We start from the raw sequence: 21103 nt of genomic DNA, 5'->3' as shown, positions 1-21103 counted from the left end.
GTAAATTGTTAGCACTAATATCTGTCTGCCCAGGTTGCATGTACCTTCGGATTCTAATGTTTATTGTGCAACAAGAAAATGATATTCACACACATGTATTGTACTTAGACTATATTGTAACACATGTAAAATGTATGGTATTGCCTGTCGTCGGGGGGGAGGGAATAAGGGAGGGGGGGTAATTTGGAAAAATGAATACAAGGGATAATATTATAAAATATATACATATATAAAAAAAAAAACTCTACTCGGTTAGAAATAATTCAGAATTTTAGCAAAGTCGCAGGATACAAAATAAATCCACATAAATCCTCAGGATTTTTATACATTACCAACACAATCCAACAGCAAGAGATACAAAGAGAAATTCCATTCAAAATAACAGTCGATAGTATCAAATATTTGGGAATATATCTACCAAAGGAGAGTCAGGAATTATATGAGCAAAATTACAAAACACTTGCCACAAAAATAAAGTCAGATTTAAATAATTGGAAAGACATTCAATGTTCTTGGATAGGCCGAGCGAATATAATAAAGATGACAATACTCCCCAAACTAATCTATTTATTTAGTGCTATACCAATCAGACTCCCAAGAAACTATTTTAATGACCTAGAAAAAATAACAACAAAATTCATATGGAAGAATAAAAGGTCGAGAATTGCAAGGGAACTAATGAAAAAAAAGTCAGAGGAAGGTGGTCTAAGTGTACCTGATTTAAAGCTATATTATAAAGCAACAGTCACCAAAACCATTTGGTATTGGCTAAGAAATAGACTAGTTGATCAGTGGCATAGGTTAGGTTCACAGGACAAGATAGTGAATAAAAATAGCAATCTAATCTTTGACAAACCCAAAGATCCCAAATTTTGGGATAAGAATTCATTATTTGACAAAAACTGCTGGGAAAACTGGAAATTAGTATGGCAGAAACTAGGCAGGGACCCACATTTAACACCACATACTAAGATTAGATCAAAATGGGTCCAAGATTTAGGCATAAAGAACGAAATCATAAATAAATTGGAGGAACATGGGATAGTTTACCTCTCAGACTTGTGGAGGAGGAAGGAGTTTGTGTCCAAGGGAGAACTAGAGACCATTATTGATCACAAAATAGAACATTTTGATTACACCAAATTAAAAAGTTTCTGCACAAACAAAACTAATGCAAACAAGATTAGAAGGGAAGTAACAAATTGGGAAAAAATTTTTACAGTTAAAGGTTCTGATAAAGGCCTCATCTCCAAAATATACAGAGAATTGACTTTAATTTATAAGAAATCAAGCCATTCTCCATTTGATAAATGGTCAAAGGATATGAACAGACAATTTTCAGATGATGAAATTAAAACTATTTCCACTCATATGAAAGAGTGTTCCAAATCACTATTGATCAGAGAAATGCAAATTAAGACAACTCTGAGGTATCATTACACACCTGTCAGATTGGCTAAGATGACAGGAACAAATAACGATGAATGTTGGAGGGGCTGTGGGAAAACTGGGACACTGATGCATTGTTGGTGGAGTTGTGAAAGAATCCAACCATTCTGGAGAGCAATCTGGAATTATGCCCAAAAAGTTATCAAAATGTGCATACCCTTTGACCCAGCCATACTACTACTGGGCTTATACCCCAAGGAAATACTAAAGAAGGGAAAGGGTCCTGTATGTGCCAAAATGTTTGTGGCAGCCCTTTTCATAGTGGCTAGAAGCTGGAAAATGAATGGATGTCCATCAATTGGAGAATGGTTGGGTAAACTATGGTATATGAATGTTATGGAATATTATTGTTCTATAAGAAATGACCAACAGGAGAAATACAGAGAGGCTTGGAGAGACTTACATCAACTGATGCTGAGTGAAACGAGCAGAACCAGAAGATCATTATACACTTCAACAATGATACTGTACGAGGATGTATGCTGATGGAAGTGGATTTCTTCAACATAGAGAAGAGCTAATCCAATTCCAATTGATTAATGATGGACAGAACCAGCTACATCCAGAAAAGGAACACTGGGAAATGAATGTAAACTTATTTTTACCTTCTGAATCCAATTCTTCCTGTGCAACAAAAAATTCGGTTCTACACACATATATTGTATCTAAATTATACTGTAATATATTTAACATATATAAGACTGCTTGCCATCTGGGGGAGGGGGTTGGGGGAGGAAGGGAAAAAATCTGAATAGAAGTAAGTGCAAGGGATAATGTTGTAAAAAATTACCCATGCATATGTACTGTCAAAAAATGTTATAATTATAAAATAAAATAAAAAATTAAAAAAAAAAAAAAACTCTACTCGGGATTTGTATTGATGTGCAAAAAATACCCCAAATATGCCCTGCCAAGTATACTAATGAAATAGGCGATAGGCTTTTTAAAGCATATGTAATATACTAATAAAATTTGTTATAAAAAAAGACACTAAAAGTTATTTCCTTGAGAGAAGTAAAAATAAGCAAAAAAAAAAAAAAAAAAAAAAGTGTCCCAAAAATCTTGGTGCTGTTTTCTATCATTAAAGCTGTATAAAAAGACTCTGAATAATATATAATACATATGTATGCATAATTATTGTATTTCACATTGCAGTAAATACAGTTGAGGAGGCTGGGATTTAGACAAATTAAAAGGTTTGTCCAAGGTCACATAGGCGGAAAATAGGAGAAGGAAGAGCCAGGCCCTCCTAGTCTGAATTGCACTGCTCATCCAGCTATAATGGATAACGCACTCAGGTCTGGAAGCAGTAAGACATGAGTTCAAAACTGGCCTCAAACACTAGCGGTAGGTCAGCTGCTCTTTTTCTGCCTCCATTTCTTCATCTATAAAATGGGGATAATAATAACACCTTCCTCCCCAGGGTTGTGGTATGGATCAAATGAGATAATAAGCATAAAGTGCTTAGCCCAGGACAGGGCACATAGTAAGAATGCAATAAATATTTATTTACTAGTGAGTCACAATTCCATACATAAACCAGAGTTCTTCACTTGACAATTCAGTGAATTGCAGAGTCAAAGGTTTAGTGATTTGGGGACTATACCCAAAAAAGCTATCTATGTAATGAGTGTCCAGCCTTAGACAATTTACTAGCTGTGTGACCCTGGACAAGTCATCTTACTGCAAGCAGTTCAGTTTTCCTCATCTGTAAAATGAGCCAAAGAAGGTAGCAGCAAACCACTCCAATATCTCTGCCAAGAAGAATTGGATAGGAGTGAAAAACAACTCAACAATGGGAATTTGATTGGGTACATAAATTGGAAGTACCCACACAAAAGAGACCAGCTTCTGAAGATCAGGAGAACTGACCCATGTGTGGTCGTTTTGCAATGATCCCCCAGAAAATTGGATATAGTATCTTTTCACTGGCTGCATAGCTAGAACTGTCTGCATTTTTCTACCTAACCAAACATGGTTTCTCTCTTTCTGGTATCTCGTCATGATTTGCTCTATGTCCCTATGTGGAGGTTGTAAGGAGGGGGCAGAGCAGGGAAAGCCTGAGGGCTACCTCCCTCATCTCTCTTTTTAGGCTATATGGTCTGTGATAAATGAAAAAATCAAGAGACAAGAGTTTCCAGGTAATTAATAATCACTTTATTAATTAGGTTAGCTAATAATCAATGATTGATCTTCATGGTTTCTCTCAATAATCAAAGACAAAGACCTGCCAAGACTGGAAACTTTAATATACTTTTGGAAAAGGAGATGCCCCTGACAGTTGAAAATCAATATTGACTGGTGAACAATTAATGAGGAGGTAGATAAGAGTTTTCAACTCTTCCTGCTGAGAATGTGATTGATCATAAGATGAATCTGGCTCCAAAAATTTGGTCAAGGGAATTCGTCTCTACCCAGATCACTCTAGTTGGTTTTCTCCTTCATGAGCTGTGTCATTCTAAACTCCAATGGAGGGGTGGAAGGACATAGGCTCACTTCTTTGGAGTAGGGATTCACTTAAATTAGATTTTCTTTATACTTTAAATAGAAATAAGGTCTTCTAGTTGGGAGATTGATTGTTCCAGGACTATATTCCTGGAGGATTTGGGCAATCTCATCAATCAGTCACATCCTTCAGAGACTGACTTACAGGGGCTGGGTCCTAAATAAGGAAATAAAGAAGGAAAAAAATTCAGCTCCCAAGAAACAGATTTGGGAATTTGTCCTTTTTTGTGAGTATCCTTTTCAGTTCTAAGTACAAAAGACTCATTGCTTAGAGCTCAAACTGTGGGGATCTCAGAGCTCTGGATTTGAGGCCAAATGCCATAACCAACAAGGATATCCTAAGTAGCCATGATGCTAACCTAGGTGGGCTTTGGACTTGAATCTGGAGGAACTAATGCTAGCTAGATAGGAAATGAGTTAAGACATGAGTCTATTCCCCTTCTTGGGAGACTTGTGGTGTAGAGACATTTTCCCCAAGATGTTTGAGGAAATTGTGTGTGTGTGTGTTGGTTGTTATAAATATTCCTCTGTATTTAATGTTAAGTGGCTAAAAGGAATTACTAGTCCCTGAATCCCTAAAAAAATCCCTTTTTTAAAAAAAGAGATTCTTAGAAGGGGCTCAGACTGATAGATGGCGAACAAAGATCCTACAAACCTTTTCAAGATGCTAGAAAACTTAGGGGCTTTGTGGATCCAAATAGAGGAATGAGACATCTCCTGTTCTCAAGGAGCTCACATTCTAAAACAGGGGTGATGACATATGTTGTAAGATAAAGCCTAGTGGTCTTGAGACCACACTGATGGAATTCTCTTAAAGAAGTTTGTAATTCATGGAATCTATTCAGGGGAACCATTGCTATGAATTCTGGGAAAACCATGGAAAAATGCCAGCAGTAATATTTTAAATATTTAAATTAAAATTTAAAAAAATATTTAAATTAAAATTTAAAAATTTTAATACAGCTGTGTAGTACCTAAAAATAATACCACATGAATGGACTATTTGAATGCCCGTATGCTTCAGTATTTTCCAACTCTGTGCCACTCTTATGTGAGTTTTATTCTGTGTTAAGAATATGTCCGACATGTATATTAATACCTTTTCTCCCCTTCTTTTTCCCCTTCTCTTCCTCTCCCCCTCTTCCCTTTTCTTCCTTCCTTCCTTCCTTCCTTCCTTCTTTCCTTCCTTCCTTCCTTCCTTCCTTCCTTCCTTCCTTCCTCCCTCCCTCCCTCCCTCCCTCCCTCCCTCCCTCCCTCCCTCCCTCCCTCCCTCCCTCCCTCCTTTCTTTCTTTCTTTCTTTCTTTCTTTCTTTCTTTCTTTCTTTCTTTCTTTCTTTCTTTCTTTCTTTCTTTCTTTCTTTCTTTCTTTCTTTCTTTCTTTCTTTCTTTCTTTCTTTTTCTTTCTTTTTCTTTCTTTCTTTCTTTTTCTTTCTTTCTTTCCTAAGGCAATTGAGGTTAATGACGCCCAGGGTCACACAGCTAGGCAGTGTTAAGTGTCTGAGATCAAATTTGAACTCAGGTCCTCCTGAAGTCAGGACTGGTGCTCCCTCCCTATTATTTTTTTGATAAAACTTGAATTTTAAACTATTTTTTATTGTTATGACACATTATTCACAGAAAGAAAATTAAGTAAGAAATGTGTTCCCCAAAGCAGCTAGATGGCACAGTGGCGAGAGAGCACCAGCCCTGAAATCAGGAGGACCTGAGTTCAAGTATGGCCTCAGATACTTAATATTTCCTGGCTGTGTGATCCTGGGCAAGTCACTTAACCCCAATTGCCTCAGCACAAAAACCAATAATAATAGTAATTTTTAAAAAGAAAGAAATTTGTTCCTCATCCCCATCTCTGGCTGACCTATGGTTTTGTCCTTAGACATAAAACAATTCCCAGACAACAACTTTCCTTTCTGACAGGTAGGGGCTTGGACACTCTGGACCCAGTCCTAGAAAGCAAGAGTCAAAAGGGGAATCTCTATCCTCCCTTATGCCAGAGAACTGTCCCAAGGCGGCATAATTGGCAGTTTCAGCAGCAACTCAGATGAAAAGATCTCATAGTCCTGAGTGTACAGCAGCAAAGCCTCTTCTTTAATGCTATTTCCATTAAAAAAAAATAATTTTAGTTTTTGATGCTGAATCATTTGATATTGACAAGAATTTTATCTTTGGGGTCTTCAGTAGCTGTGGCTATAGCACCTGCTGAAACTTGTCCACAAGAATGATTTCTTTTCTTCTTTCCTCCCTCCTTTCCCTCCCTCCCTCTCTCCTTCTTTCTCTCTCTTTTCCTTCTTTCCTTTCTTCCTTCTTTTTTTCTTTCTTTCATTTTTTCTCTTTCTTTCTTTCAACAGGTATCTAATAAATATTTATTGCATGAAAATATGCTAGAGAAATAATTTCTCTAACTCTAAAACTACAATTTCTTTCTAATATCGGTGGTAGCTGTTTAAGGTCCTAGGCTGTGTCCATTAGGGTCTGAGGGAAGATGGCAGTCAAAGTGTTGGCAGTTGGGTCTGAGGGAAGATGGCAATTTGACTTACCTGGCACATGCTATCTGCTTCAGCTAGATTGGTTTGCTTGCCCTGTGGCAGTTGGTGGCAATGGCAGAAAAGTAAAGGTTTAGCCTATTGAAGGCACTTTGCTGTTGAGACAATGGCAGAAGCAGGTCTCCTATATCAGATGACCACTGATCCCACTCATAGTATCAAGAAGGAGTTGTGCTTAGTATATATGATTCTATGGCTAAAAAAGCTATATAGATCAAGAAGGAGCTGGGGAGCTAATAACTGGCTTATTCTCCATTTTCTTTCTCTACCCATCAAGCAAGTGCATAGAAATCTTTGAACACAGGTGGAGTCAAGGTCAGTGACTCCTAATGGGAGGAGACAGGACTGCTTGGACCTGGTTAATTGCCCTCTCATTCCAAGGGAGCTGGCTACAGAATGGAGGAAAGAATGCCCCCCCTTTCCTTTCTGAACAAGCCTCCAAAACTTCACAGAAATCACTGAGACTATGCTGGTAATGAATGTGAACCTAGAATATAAGGAAGTCTTTATAACACTATATGTACCATTCACAAGAGTATAGATTCAGGATTCAAAGAGTCATCTGTATCTAAGACCCTCGTTTTACAAGTGGGAAAATAGAAATAGAAAGGGTGAGAATTTTGGCCAAGATCACAGTGATAAACAGAAGTGACATTGGAACTTATGTCCTGTCTCTAGATGCAGCTATTTTTCCTCTTTGCTTCTAGGACTAGTGACTCATTGTTATTGTGATTCTGTTGTTTTTACTTGTCTGACTCTTTGTGATCCCATTGTTACTTCTTTTTCTAGATCAATTCCTTGATTTCTGGGATGAGGAGACTGAGGCAAATAGAATTAAGTGTACTTCTCAGAATCACACAGATAGTATATATCTAAGTGAGTCTTCCTGACTCTAGCTCCTGGTATTCTATCCACTGTGCCATCTTGATGAACTAGACTCTTGGAATTAGACAAAAATGGTACTACAGTCAGTTGACTTCTAATGAATACCTGCTGATTATTAAGGAGTAGGGACTTCTAGAGCACATGAATCACAAGATGGCCCATTTCTACATTCTCTATTAACTACACCCCCCTCCCCAATAACAACAACGAAAACAAAGAGAGAAGTTTAGCATCTTTGTAGAGAAATTGCAGCTGACAAAAAAGAGAGAATTGTAATGAGGTAAAAGCCTTATGAATTATCAATAGAGAACACTCATTCTTTTTTTTTTTTTAAATAATAATAGTTTTTATTTACCAGATGTTTGCGTGGGTAATTTTACAATGTTGACAATTGCCAAAACTTTTGTTTTAATTTTTCCCCTCCTCCCCCCCCAGATGGCAGGTCGACCAATACATGTTAAATATGTTAGAGTATAAATTAAATACAATATGTGTATACATGCCCAAACAATTGTTTTGCTGAACAAAAAGAATCGGACTTTGAAATAGTGAACATTTAGCCTGTGAAGGAAATCAAAAATGCAGGTGGACAAAAATAGAGGGATTGGGTATTCTATGTAGTGATTCAGTCATCTCCCAGAGTTCTTTCGCTGGGTGTAGCTGGTTCAGTTCATTACTGCTCTATTGGAACTGATTTGGTTCATCTCATTGTTGGAGAGGGCCTCGTCCATCAGAACTGATCATCATACAGTATTGTTGAAGAAGTGTATGATGATCTCCTGGTTCTGCTCATTTCACTTAGCATCGCTTCATATAAGTCTCTCCAGGCCTATCTGAAATCATTTCTTATAGAGCTTATAGAGCAATAATATTCTATAATATTCATATACCACAGTTTATTCAGCCATTCTTCAATTGATGGACATCAACTCAGTTTCCAGTTTCTGGCCACCACAAAGAGGGCTGCCACAAACATTCTTGCACATACAGGTCCCTTTCCCTTCTTTAAGATCTCTTTGGGATACAAACCCAGTAACACTCATTCTTTTTAAAGGATTAACTCAGCACCCTCTCCTCTCCCTGCAAGGACACAAAAAAGAATAGACAGCAATCCTTAGGCCAGTGCCTGAAATCTTTTCTGGAATATTTTCCTGCTATTTGGTACCTTTCATGCCCCATGTGTACCTTCTATTGTCAGCAAGCAGAAAATACTGAAGTAGACGACTTCTTCCTGGGGGAGGGGGGGGCTCAAGGTTAAGGATTATTTCCCCCTGCCTCCCACAAGGTTATAGGAACTCAGTTTGAAATGATCTACCTTTTCCCCCATTCCTACATAAAGCAGCAAACTCTGAATCAGCTCTGAAGGAGAAAGAAAAGTTGAGAGCCAAGGGAGCAACTGAGACTGAGAATCAGCCTGAGAGGCTTCATTAAGCTTAAGGGAAAAAGATGGATCCAGTCCATACACCTCTCCTCACCCTACCCTCAGAATTAGGTTGGTAGTGATAAATTCACATGGAAAAAAGTGAAACAATAAAGGGTAACATCTACTATCAAAAGGAAAAAGAGTTAGAAAGTGAGTGTCAGAGGAATAGAATGGAAAAAAAAAAAAAGGACAAAGCAAAAGATTTGAGGCATTCCTGGAAAAATACAAAAATACCAACATGAGCAGATTATTCACTTTACAAAGACCCTAAACAACAAGAACACAAGAAAAATTAAAAAAACCATAATTGTCAAGTATAAATAAATAAATAAAACCCATTAAATAAAATGTAAAATAAAAATTTAGCATGCTGTGTTTTGAACACATACATATAACAGAACAAATTCATTATTTAAATAAATTATAAGCATTTGTGCTTGGAAAGAGAAAATTGAAAGAGAGAGATCTGTCATGCTTTTGAAAATATTCTTGACAAGTCATTTCCACTTATTCCTAGTATTCTCAAATAAAAAAACAAAATTCTACATTGAAGATAAGACATAGTTTGGATAAAATTTTTGTTATTTTTTTAATAATAGCTTTTTATTTTCAAAATATGTACAGAGATAGTTTTCAGTGTTCACCCTTGAAAAACATTGTGTTAGAATTTTTTTTCTCCATCACTTCCCCCCACTTTCTCTCCTAAACAGCAAGTAATCCAATATAGGTTAAATAAATGTGCAATTCTTCTATACATATCCACAATTATCATGGTGTAAAAGAAAAATCAGATCAAAAAGGGAAAAATTGAGGAAAGGTGTACTATGTTTCAGTCTTTTTTTTTCTTTTTTCTTTCCTGAGGCAATTGGGGTTAAATGACTTGCCCTGGGTCACACAAGTAGGAAGTGTTAAGTGTCTTGAGATCACATTTGAACTCAGGTCCTCCTGACTTTGGTGCTCTATCCACTTCACCACCTAGCTGCTCCACTTTTAGCATATTCTTGAAGAATCATTTTCCCAAAGCTAGCTTCCTTCAATCAGTTTCTTTCAAACTGAAAAAGGTGGACTGAAGATTTGCTTTGAATTAATCAAGACTTTCACCTTTTCTTATACTGATAGTATCCTAATCAAGTCTAGATTTAGGGAAATGGCTTAATCAAGACCTTTGTCAAGTGGCTGCCTTAAATCTCTCTTTGGTCTCAGTTAATCAAAGCATTAATTAAGTACTGCCTTATCCCATTGATGAAGCTAGGTGGCTTCAGTAAGCAGATAGTCTGCTCCCCTAAACCACAGCTATTTCAAAATAGACATCCTATGTCTTATTGCTGATTATAACTGTACTGTTTATTTGGAGCATGTCATTCCTATCCATGGTTCAACCCCCAATGAACCATATACAACTAGATTCTCATTTGAAATGCTTGCACACACTGTAACTGTGATTGTCAAGGCCAGAAAGTTAATTGATTTTCTCTTCTGGATCAGATATTTCCATTATTTCAGGAGCACTGATGAATAGATTAGGCTCTCTGACCTCCTACAGATCTCATGTATCCCTCCCAAGTTTCCTATGTCACTCTGGATTCCCATAATGACACTATGGGACTGAATGTTATTCTGTGAATGGAAATACGTCCATCCTGAGGATCTCTGGGCATAACTATGACAATAGCTCTTGAAGGGATTCTTGATTCTCTGCTTAAACTGTAAGGTCAATATTGAGGAATAAGTTACAAAAGGAACATAAGGATTTATATAGGAGAGTAGCAAGATGGTACAGCAGTTAGAGCATTGGACTGGGCAAGTCACTTAAATCCCAGTTGCCTCTTAAAAAATATTAAAGATTTATGTAGCATATACCAGTGCCAGGCAGTTTTATCATTTTATCCTTATAACCACCTGGTAAGGCAGGTGCTATGATGATCATCATTTTGCAATTGAGTAAATTGCATTTGAGGAAAAACTTGAGTAAATTTGAGGCAAACAGGGATTAAGTAACTTGTCCAGTAAATGTCTGAAGCCAAATTTGAAATTAGGTCTTCCTGACTCCAGGCCCACTGTTCTCTTCATTGAGCTATTAGCTGCTCCTAAGTCATCTAATAAGCTCCAAGGATGGTCATTCAAGAAATTCTGGGCCCCAGGGCATTCTTGGTCCTATTGGAATGCCTAAGATGATGATCTCATTCATTAATGAGGAGAGGAGAATTTTCAAATAAGTGCCTGGTGAAGAAATGATGTGGACCCTCTCCCAAACCCATTCCAACCCGGTGTTGATGTGATTAGGCTCCTGTCATAAATAAGATCAATTATTTTCTTTCCTTCTTTTTAAAATAAATTTTTGAAGAAAAGAGAGTCCAAGTTTTGTAGTTTATTCACAGTTGGTGGATGTAATAGAAATGAAGGTTCAGCAAAGAATACTGAGAGATGGTCAGACAGGCTGGAAGAGAACCCAGAAAGATTAGAAGAGAAGGTGGGCAATAGCATCAAACTCCTGACCTGCAGAGACATCAGGAAGGATGACGACTGCAGAAAGACATTAGATTTGTCTATTAAGAGATCATTTGTAGCTTTGGGGAGAGTATCTCTCCAAAAAGCTGAATGATGAGATCAGAAGCCAGATTGCAGAGAGTGTAGAAGAGTGCATGGGGAGACATGTAGAACCTTGAACTTTGCTTTTTTGAGGAATTTAGCTGAGAATTGGAGGAAAGATAAAAGAGAAGAATAGTACAGTTGGTACAGTGATTATTCTCATTCCTCTTTCTATTTTCTGAGTCTTATTGTCCCTTCTTGGACTATCCTTGATCAGTCCAAATCTTACCCACTCTAGAAAACCTCAAGTACAATGGAAAGGATATTGGATTCAAAAATAGAAGGACTTAGGTTTGAATGCTGCTTCTGCTGCATCTCTGTGACTGTGGTCAGATCATTTAATTTTGGGGGGTTTATGTTTGACCAGTTGATGGCAGGTGTCAAATTGGATACAACACCAGCCCAGGAGTCAGGAGGACCTGAGTTCAAATACAGCCTCAGACCTTTACTAGCTATGTGATCTTGGGCAAGTCACTTAACCCTGTTTGTCTCAGTTTCCTCATCTGTAAAATAAATAGGAGCAGGAAATGTCAGTTTTTCATCTTTTTGAAGAGAACTCCCAAAATGGGGTCATGGCATTAGATTGAAGTGATTCAATAACAATATGACCAAAAGCCATTCCATACTTGATGGTCATAGCAATTAACATTGCAAAATAGCACCATTCTATATAAAATAGAAATACAATAGTTTTTCTGGGTTTTATTACATCAGCATAATGTAATGTAATATAATACAATATCATAACAACATATTTTATACTGTTTTGTTTTTGATTCATGTATGTATATCTTGACTTCTCAAAATTGATTATAAATTACTTTAAGGTAAGCATCATATTTTATATTTCTTCTGTAGTCTGCTCAGTAACAAATATTAGTGGATTGAATAATTAATCTTTGCTGTGAATTTATTTCCTCATTTATTAGACTACGTAAAAACTGTCTTCTATTACTCTTTTCCCCCTTTCTTTTAATCACCACTTCCAATTTTTCGTCTTTTCAATCTGACATATTTACAATCCTATAGCAGAGATCTCATCATGTCACTTCCCTACCTGGTATACACTCCACCCTTTAGAATTCCCTTCTTTGAAAGCTTAGCCCAGATGGGGAAGCTAGGTGGCGTAGTGGATTAGAGCACCAGCCTTGAATTCAGGAGGACTGAGTTCAAATTTGATCTCAGACACTTAACACTTCCTAGCTGTGTGACTCTGGGCAAGTCACTTAACCCCAGCCTCAAAAAAAAAAAAAAAAAAAAAGCTTAGCCCTGGTGCCAGGTCTTTACTCAAGAACCAGCCTGAACCCTTGCCCCCATTGTTATTACTGTCATCACTGGAAATTACTTTGTATATAGGTTGGGTTTCCTTTTCTATGACTCTCTAGAGAGCGAGAGACTGCAAACTTCTTGAGGAAAGGAGTAGTAGTATTTTTATATTTGTATAACCCTAGTTCTTAGAGTCTGGCATATAATAGGTACTTAAAGAATGAATGAAAATGTATTGAAATTCACACTATTTTATAATTATATGTATATATTATAATTATGTGAAATAGATATCAATTTTTTTCTAGTATAATGAAAATATGCAGTGCAAATTTGAAATAATGAGATGACTTCAAGGGATCCCTTATTCAAACTATTCAGAACCTAGCTCTATGTGAAAATGAAAAGTATTGCATATATTGCAGGCAAAAGAATGTCCTTCAGATAACTGTCACTTATATAATCTTGGACAAATCAGTTAACATCTCTAGACCTCAGTTTCCTCATGTGTAAAATGGAAGCAGTTAAATGGAGCTGTGAAATCAGAAAAGTCTGAGTTTGAGTCCTATCTCAGACACTTATGTGGTCCTGGGCAAGTCATTTAATAGTTCTGTCTCAGTTTCCTTTCCTGTAAAAAGGGGATGATATTTGCACCACAGGGTTGTTCTGAGGAAGAAGTTACTTCAATAGGTCTCAGTTTCCCCTTCTGTAACAGAGGCAACTGGGTGGGACAATGAACCTGAAAATATTGGAGTTCAAATTGTGTCTCAAGACACTTTATAATTGTGTAACATTGGGTGAGTCTCTTAGTCTCCCCCTCAGTGTTTTTCCTCTGTAAAATGGGCATAATACTTAATTTCCCAAATTGCTGTGAGGACCATGTGATACATGAAAATATATGTAAAGAACTTTATAAACTTTAAAGTGATATTTTTAAATAATAGCTTTTTATTTTCGAAATACATGCAAAGATAGTTTTCAACATTCATCCTTGCAAAACCTTATCTTCCAAATTTCCCCTCCTTCCTTCCTTCCTCCCCTCCCCTAGACAGCAAATAATTCAATATAGGTTGAACATGTGCAATTCCTCTATACATCTTTCCACACTTATCATGCTGAAAAAAAAAATCAGATCAAAAAAGGAAAAAGAAATCAGAAAGAAAAAAAAAAGCAAGCAAACAACAACAAAAGTGAAAATACTGTTGTGATCCACTTTCAGTCTTTATAGTCCTCTTTCTTGATGCAGATGGCTTTCTCCATCACAAGTCTTTTGGAACTGGCCTGAATCACCTCATTACTGAAAAGAACCACATCCATCAGAGTTGATCATCATATAATCTTGTTGTTGCTGTGTACAATGTTCTTTTGTTCTATTCACTTAGCATCAGTTCATGTAAGTCTCTCCAGGTCTCACTGTTTCTTCTTGCTGATTATTTCTTATAGAACAATAATATTCCATAATATTCATATAAACATAACTTAGCCATTCTCCAATTCAGCATCCACTCAGTTTCTAGCTCTTTGCCACCATAAAAAGGGCTACCAGAAACATTTTTTTTGCACATGTGGGTCCCTTTCCCTCTTTTGTGATCTCTTTGGGATATAAGCCCAGTAGTAGCACTGCTGGATCAAAGGGTATGCACAGCTTGATAGTTTTTGGGGCATAGTTCCAAATGACTCTCAGAATGGTTGGATCAGTTCACAAATTTACCAACAATGTATCAGTGTCCCAGTTTTCCCACATCCCCTCCAACATTTACCATCTTTCCCTTTCATCTTAATCTGAGAAGTATGAAATGAAACCTCAGAGCTTAATTTGCATTTCTCTGATTAATAGTAATTTAGAGCATTTTTTCATATGACTAGAAATGGCTTTAATTTCTTTGTCTGAAAAACTTGTCTGTTCATATTCTTTTACCATTTATCCCAGCTGGAGAATGACATATTTTTATAAATTTGAGTCAATGCTCTATATTTTAGAAATGAGGCCTTCATCAGAACACTTGGATGTAAAAATGTTTTCTCCAGTTTTCTGCTTCCCTTTTGATCTTTTTTTTGCACAAAATATTTATTTGCACAAAACTAAAGTTCTATTATTGTTAATAAAATGAATGACATTCCAGCTGTTACCTATCTCTGACTCCACGTCTCTTTGGTCTTTCTGGCAGGTGGATTCTTTTTTCCTCCCGTCCAATCAGTTTAGGGACTAGGAAACCCAGCTAAGAAACATTCATTACTATTAATCTGCGTTCCCCACCCTCTCCGGTCAATAGCTGAGCTGAAAGACAGTGGGAAGGACCACAGCCGGGGAAGACTTCCTTAAAAGGGAATGGGGGGGACCAGGTATGGTCTCTTCCAGCGGGATCTTTACCTCTTTCTCTTACCCCGTGGAACGTTCCACTTGAAAGCTCCAGGGCACGTTCCTCATCACGTGGTGACCCCACGCCCAGCGTATTGACGATGCTACGGTCGGGTTGCCAAGGGAGGGAAACGGCGGCGAGGGAAGGGAGGGGGAAGTCGCGGGGGGGAGGGTTCAGCCTATTATGGGATGCGGCGGTGGAATGGCGCTGGGCGCGTGATTTTGAACAAACCCGGGTCTGTGTTTCGCAGGCGCCGCCGCCGCCGCCGCCGCCGCGGCTGCCGGGGAGCGGAGGGAGCGCGGGCCGAGGAGGAGGCGGCGGCGCCGCCGGCTGTGGTGGGGGGGGTGAGTGTGAGCCACCGGTGGGGGGAAGGTTGTGCGGGAGGGGGGAACGAAAAAGGGGGAGACCCCGAGGCTGCCGGGGGAGGGGGGAGAAGGATGGCGCGCAGGAGGTGTGTGTGTGTGTGGGGGGCGAGCTGTCAGTGGAGGGCTGCTGCCATCGCGTCTGCGCGGTCTCCGGGGACCGGGCGGGGCAGGGGCAGTGGCGCGGCGTGGCGCGGCGCAGAGTGGAACAGTTCGGAGCCCGCTCAGGGGAGGGGGGGCCCGCAACCCGCCCTGCGCTCCGGCCCCTTTGTGTGCCACGACTCCCCTTCCCCCCCACCCCGGGCCGGACCGGCTCTTCTCTCCCCCCTCTCCCACTTAAAGCTCTTGCCTAGTGAGCCGAGAAGTGACAACCCAGAGTAAAGTTTGGGAAAAGAAACACTCCTTACTGGGCGCGAGCGTAGTGCGAACCTGGAACGAAGGTCCCCTACTGAGGATCTTAAGGGCAGATAGCTCCATCCCTTCCCCCCAAAGCCGAGAGTGCTGCTCGGAGCCCCCAAACTGCGACTGTATTTCACCTGAAGAGGTTGTGTCCGCCCAAAGGGGAATGACAGCTGGTAGCAGCCCCTCCCTGCTCCGCCCAGCTTCTCTATTCCCCCTTCCCCCACTGTCTGCACTTCGGAAGGCCTGGGTACTGAATGGCTTACTTTGGACCCTCCAAATCCCAAGCAATAACAATTATAATAAAACTGACATTCGTATAGGGCTTACAACGTGCCAGGGTCTGTGCTAAACATTTTGCAGTTTATACACAAACTCACGTGTTTATATGTGTATATATATATATTCACTCTGATATAAAATAGCTAATATGTTTACTTATATGTCAGGCACTATGCTAAGTACTTTACATTTTATACACACACACACACACACATAATGGCTGTCATTTATAGAAGGCCTACTATGTATCAGGCATTATATACGAACATATGTATATGTTTATGTGTCAACACATATAAAATAACTAACAGTAGTTATTATGTGCCAGGAACTGTGCTCATTGTTTTTCAATTTATACATACACACACACAGAGACATAATTTATAATGCTTACTATATTCCAAGCACTATACTAAGAGCTTTATTATATACTTATAATAGCTAACATATATATATGCTGTCTGTGCCAGGCATTATCCTAAGGAATTAATAATTTTATGTGTCTATATTCATGCATATCTATGCTTATATACATTTATGTACTTTAATACATATAGTATGAAAACATTTATACATACTCTTTATATGCAAAGCACCTGTCATGTGTCAGGCGCTAGTAATTCTAAGACATTTCTACTAAATGTTGTAATTAAATATAGTTTTCCTTTAATTTGTTGATCATCTCCCAATTTATCCCGTCTAGATTTTGTAAGAACATCGTTGTTTTCATGTTGTCTCAGTGAGACTAGGAACTCCTTGAAGCTAGAGACTTTTTGCCTTTTGATTCCCTGCCCTTAGAACTAGGCTTGGCTCCTAATAGGTACTTTTTTAGTGCTTGATGACTTGTTTGGGCTAAAGACTCAAGAATGTTTCATTATATTGAATCCATGTCAGTCCTATTGTGGCTGCTTTCAGTGAGAGGCTAATTATGGGAATTGACATAATAAAGAGAATTTGTTTATTTCTGTGTCGGTAGCAAATCTATGTTTTAAGTTAGAACTTGATACTTACGGAAATGTTTGTCAATTAAAGCTCAGGACCAATTTCCTTTTTTTTTTTTTTTTTTTAAACAATGTTAACAGTTACATTTTAGCTACTGGATCAGATGGCAACTAGGTTTACAATTTTTTTGAGGTTCTAAGCACACCGAGTATTGGAACAGTGATGGCCCACTATGGCCAGTTTTATAAGTAGAAATTGAATTAAGTAAACGGAAATGGACTGGAGACTTTGATCATTTGAAATTGAAGTATGCATTTTAAAAATAGGATTTTGGTGATCATATCTGTTTGAATCCGCATTTGCCGAAGACATACTTGGGTCTCGCTACTTCTCCTAGTTACCAACTGGAGCTGGTGTTTTCCACCTGGAAGCCTGGGAGAAGGGCCGCTTTCCCTGGGGACTGTGGAAATTTCTATACTTAAAAGGTGTTAGCAAACTAGTAAACTAGTAATCAAAAAACGCCCGTAGCTTAGGTTGACTTCCCCCCCCCCCCCCCACCGGGAAAAGTGAAGTTTGAGTCGGGAGATGCCTCCCGGCCTCGCGCAGTTTCCGATTGCCAAACAAAAGCCCGGGGCGCCCGGCCGGCGTCAAGGGCTCGCCCCGCGGCGCGTTTGAAGGTTGGCGCGGCGCGGGGGTGGGGTTGGCGCGGGGGGCGTGTCCTGGGATTGGGGGCAGGGGGCGCCGCAGAGCCTCCGCGGGCCCGCGCCTGCCGTGCCGCCGTGCCGTCGCGCCGCCGCGCTTCTGATGACGACGTGAAAATGGCGGATCTTTCGAAATCCAATCCCGGCCCCTGACATCCCGGCGGCGGCGGCGGTGGCGGCGACAGCGGAGGAGGAGCCCGGCCGCGCCGCGAGCTGCCGGCCCGGGCCACCGGAGAGCCCGCGGTCCGAGCTGCCTGGAGGTGAGGACGACGCGCTGCCGCTGCCGGGCGGGCGTGGAGGGGGAGGGGATCGGAGCGGAAGGGACCGGGCTGGAGGCCCTGATCCCCGGCCGGCGTCGTGCCGGGCGGGCTGAAGGGCTGGGACCCCTCACTCCACGTCTTGCGGCCGGAGCCGCTCCGAGCACCCGCGTCCGCAGATCTCTGCGGTCTGTTGTGCGTGTTGTTGTTGGCTGGGGAGCGGGACGTCAAGTGCGCGGCGGAGAGGTGGGGGGGAAGGTGTTGGAGGGTGACTGTGCTTCTCGGAGTCGGGTTTGAGGTGCTGACATTTCTAGTGCACCCGGGCAACGGAAGCGTTTGTGCTCAGACCTTGTGTCTTCTTCTGGATTGGGAGCTGAAGCCTCTGTTTAGCTAGGAACACGCTTAGGGAATTTAGATAAGTAGGTACCTCGATTTCTATTCTGTTTTGGCAGGTCAGTGCCTGGTTGGGAGAGTTGAGCAAGGTTTGGCTTTTTATGATGTATGTTATCTAAAGAACCTATACAAGTCACTCTTCTCCAGGTAATTGTCTAAGGGCCATTTAACAAGTATGTCCCCACTTTGCTCCTTTTAAGAATAGTTCTGGAAAGCTTATAGATTAAATTTTTCAACACTTATTTGTAGTGGTCCCTGAGAGTCTATTCTATTGCTCTTTTTCCTGAAATTCATTTAGTTCGGCGTTTAGTCAGTAATTATATCTAGTAGAAAAAAATATGTTCCAGTAGATCTGAGTTCAATGATATAGATATTCTTTCCCAGTATTGCAGATTGTAATCCATCTTTGCCTGCCTCATGCTATTTGACTCATCTCCATCCAGTTTCTTAGTCCACAAGAAGTTACAAGTTAAACTACCTTTGCATTATTTATTTATTTTATTGCTGCTCTCCTTAGATTATAAAGACTGCTTTAGTTGCCAGTGATATTTAAATGTTTATTATCATAGGAAAACAGCAGAGAGAGTTGGACAGGGAACTGTGAATCTGATGTAGAATTTGCTTCTTTTTTCAAGATGCCTTTTTTTTTTTAAATGTGATTTCTGAGGGTAAATTTTTAGTAAATATTATAGTGATGTTCCTAACTTAAATAAATTTCTATGTGTTGATCAGATCCTATGAGTTGTAGAGGAAATTTAGATACATAAAAAGGAAACAGGCAAGTTTACTAATATACTAAATGTCCTACTTAGATTTGTGTGTACTATGAAACTTATTTTTAAAATTATATCCTAATGTTTGTATATGTATATCATATGTATATACATCTGGACATAACTTTTTCAATTTGCTGGTATTTATGAACTTTTGTTATCTCTCTCATGTCCCTCTTTTCATTGAACAATTTAAAAACCCTTATAGCAAATACATGTGGCCCAGTAAAACAAATGTTTTTATTGTCCATGTCTAAGACTACGTCTTGTTTGGTATTTTAAGTCTATCACTTCTGGCAAGGATATGGGTAGCATGATTCATCTTCAGTTCTCTAGACTGGTGGTTCTACTAATCAATTCTAAAGTCTTTGAAAGTTTTTTTTTTCCCCTCTATAATGTTTTCATTAGGTAAATTATCTTAGTTCTGTCATTTTCATTTTACCTGATTACTCCTTAGATTCCTTTGTTGGGTCTTCATTCAGGTGACAGGGACTCTGTGCTCTTTTCCCCTCTGTATTATTTCACTTGTTCCCATGGATTCAGTTATCTTTATGATGATTCTTAAATAAAGTCCTAAAATCTCTCCTGACCAACCTTGGTCTTGCATATCCGATTGCCTGTCTTGAACCAAATGTCATGAAGACATCTTCAGTATGACCAAATTTATACCCTCCTTCACAATGTTCCCCTTCCCCCCAACTCACCCTTGCAAATTTCCCTGTACTTTCATGGACACTACCATCTGTGCAGTCCTCACAGACCAGACACCTACCCATATTCTTATCTTTTGCCATGTCTTGTTGATTTTAACATTTCTACAATAACTCCCTTCTTTCTTCTGAGGTTGCCACCTCCTGATTCAGGCCCTCATCACTTCATACTCAGACAATTACAGTGCTATTTATACAGTAGCTGCTGGTGGGTCTGCCTGCCTCAGGTCTCTTCAGTCCATCTTCTATTCAGCCACCAAAGTGATTTTCCTAAAGCTCTGGTGGAGGCATGTCACTCCTTACTCAAGCAAACCCCAATGGCTCCCAATTGTTGTATGTAAAAGTTGTTTTATGTGTTATCTCTCATTAAATTTGAGCTCCTGGAAGTCAGGAGTTGTCTTTTGCCTTTCTTTGTATCCAGTGCCTGACACACAGTAGGCACTTATTCTTTATTGATTGACTGTATTTTCCTAAAGATCATAGAAGTCTTCCCAGTTTTAGTTTTAGTTTTTTTTGTTTGTTTTTTTTTAACTATTTCATCATTTTTGAAAGCACAATTTGTTCATATTTGACAATTTGTTTAGCCATTCCCTGATGGCACACTTTTAGTTTCCAGGTTGAACGTTGATTTTCATGGTATAGGAAGTACAAATATGTAAATTCCTATATTATTCCTAATGCCTCCCACTGTTTCTGAAACTCCAGCTTCTTCATGGAGATGTGGATAACTTGTGCTGTTTCTTCCTTGCTGCCACATTTGTATCAAGCCCAAGAGAAAACAGATAAAACAGAAAGGGAGTGTTAGTCCCGTCTCATCTCTTCAGCTCCTACTATGTTATTTGCAGGTGATACAAAGAAAAAAATGAAAACGTAGTGTCTCATGTGATGTCTTACTTAAAAATTATTGGAATCTGAGACTGATATAGAAGAGACATGGCCTGCAGGCATTGTATAGAGAGAGCTAGCTCCAGATTCATTCAAATCCCAACTCTTGACATAACTCTTATCTAGGTGATGTTAGACATGTCTCTTAACTTTTCAACACCCCTGGCAACTCTGAAGAGTAGAAGGATCTGTTTTGATAGAATAGAGGAAGCTTCCCCATGTGAAGTTTATTATGTCCAAGAAAGTAAGGTTCTGAACAAATGAAAGTCCTGCCTCAAAGGTCATCATTTAATAATTGTAACCGCATATAATTTTTCTTAGGTTAATAAATTTTATAAATAGACAGACCTTGAATTATAATTTGTTCAATACCCGATGTGCT

General features: G+C 39.3%; 1 protein-coding gene across 2 annotated transcripts in view; it reads left to right on the top strand.

Annotated features, from left to right (window-relative positions):
- The first annotated feature begins 17800 nt into the window (after nucleotides 1-17800).
- The window catches only part of LIN54 (lin-54 DREAM MuvB core complex component), a 78061-nt gene continuing 74758 nt past the window's right edge, over nucleotides 17801-21103 (top strand). For both annotated transcript variants that reach the window (XM_074275559.1, XM_074275557.1), the window contains exon 1: nucleotides 17801-17963. The gene's annotated coding sequence lies outside the window, so the exon portion shown is untranslated. The remainder of the gene's footprint in view (nucleotides 17964-21103) is intronic.

Source organism: Sminthopsis crassicaudata, chromosome 6 (genome assembly GCF_048593235.1).
Source record: "Sminthopsis crassicaudata isolate SCR6 chromosome 6, ASM4859323v1, whole genome shotgun sequence".
NCBI classification, from domain to species: Eukaryota; Metazoa; Chordata; class Mammalia; order Dasyuromorphia; family Dasyuridae; genus Sminthopsis; species Sminthopsis crassicaudata.
The sequence above is the reverse complement of the archived record's forward strand: the minus strand, read 5'-3'. Positions and strand labels throughout refer to the sequence as shown.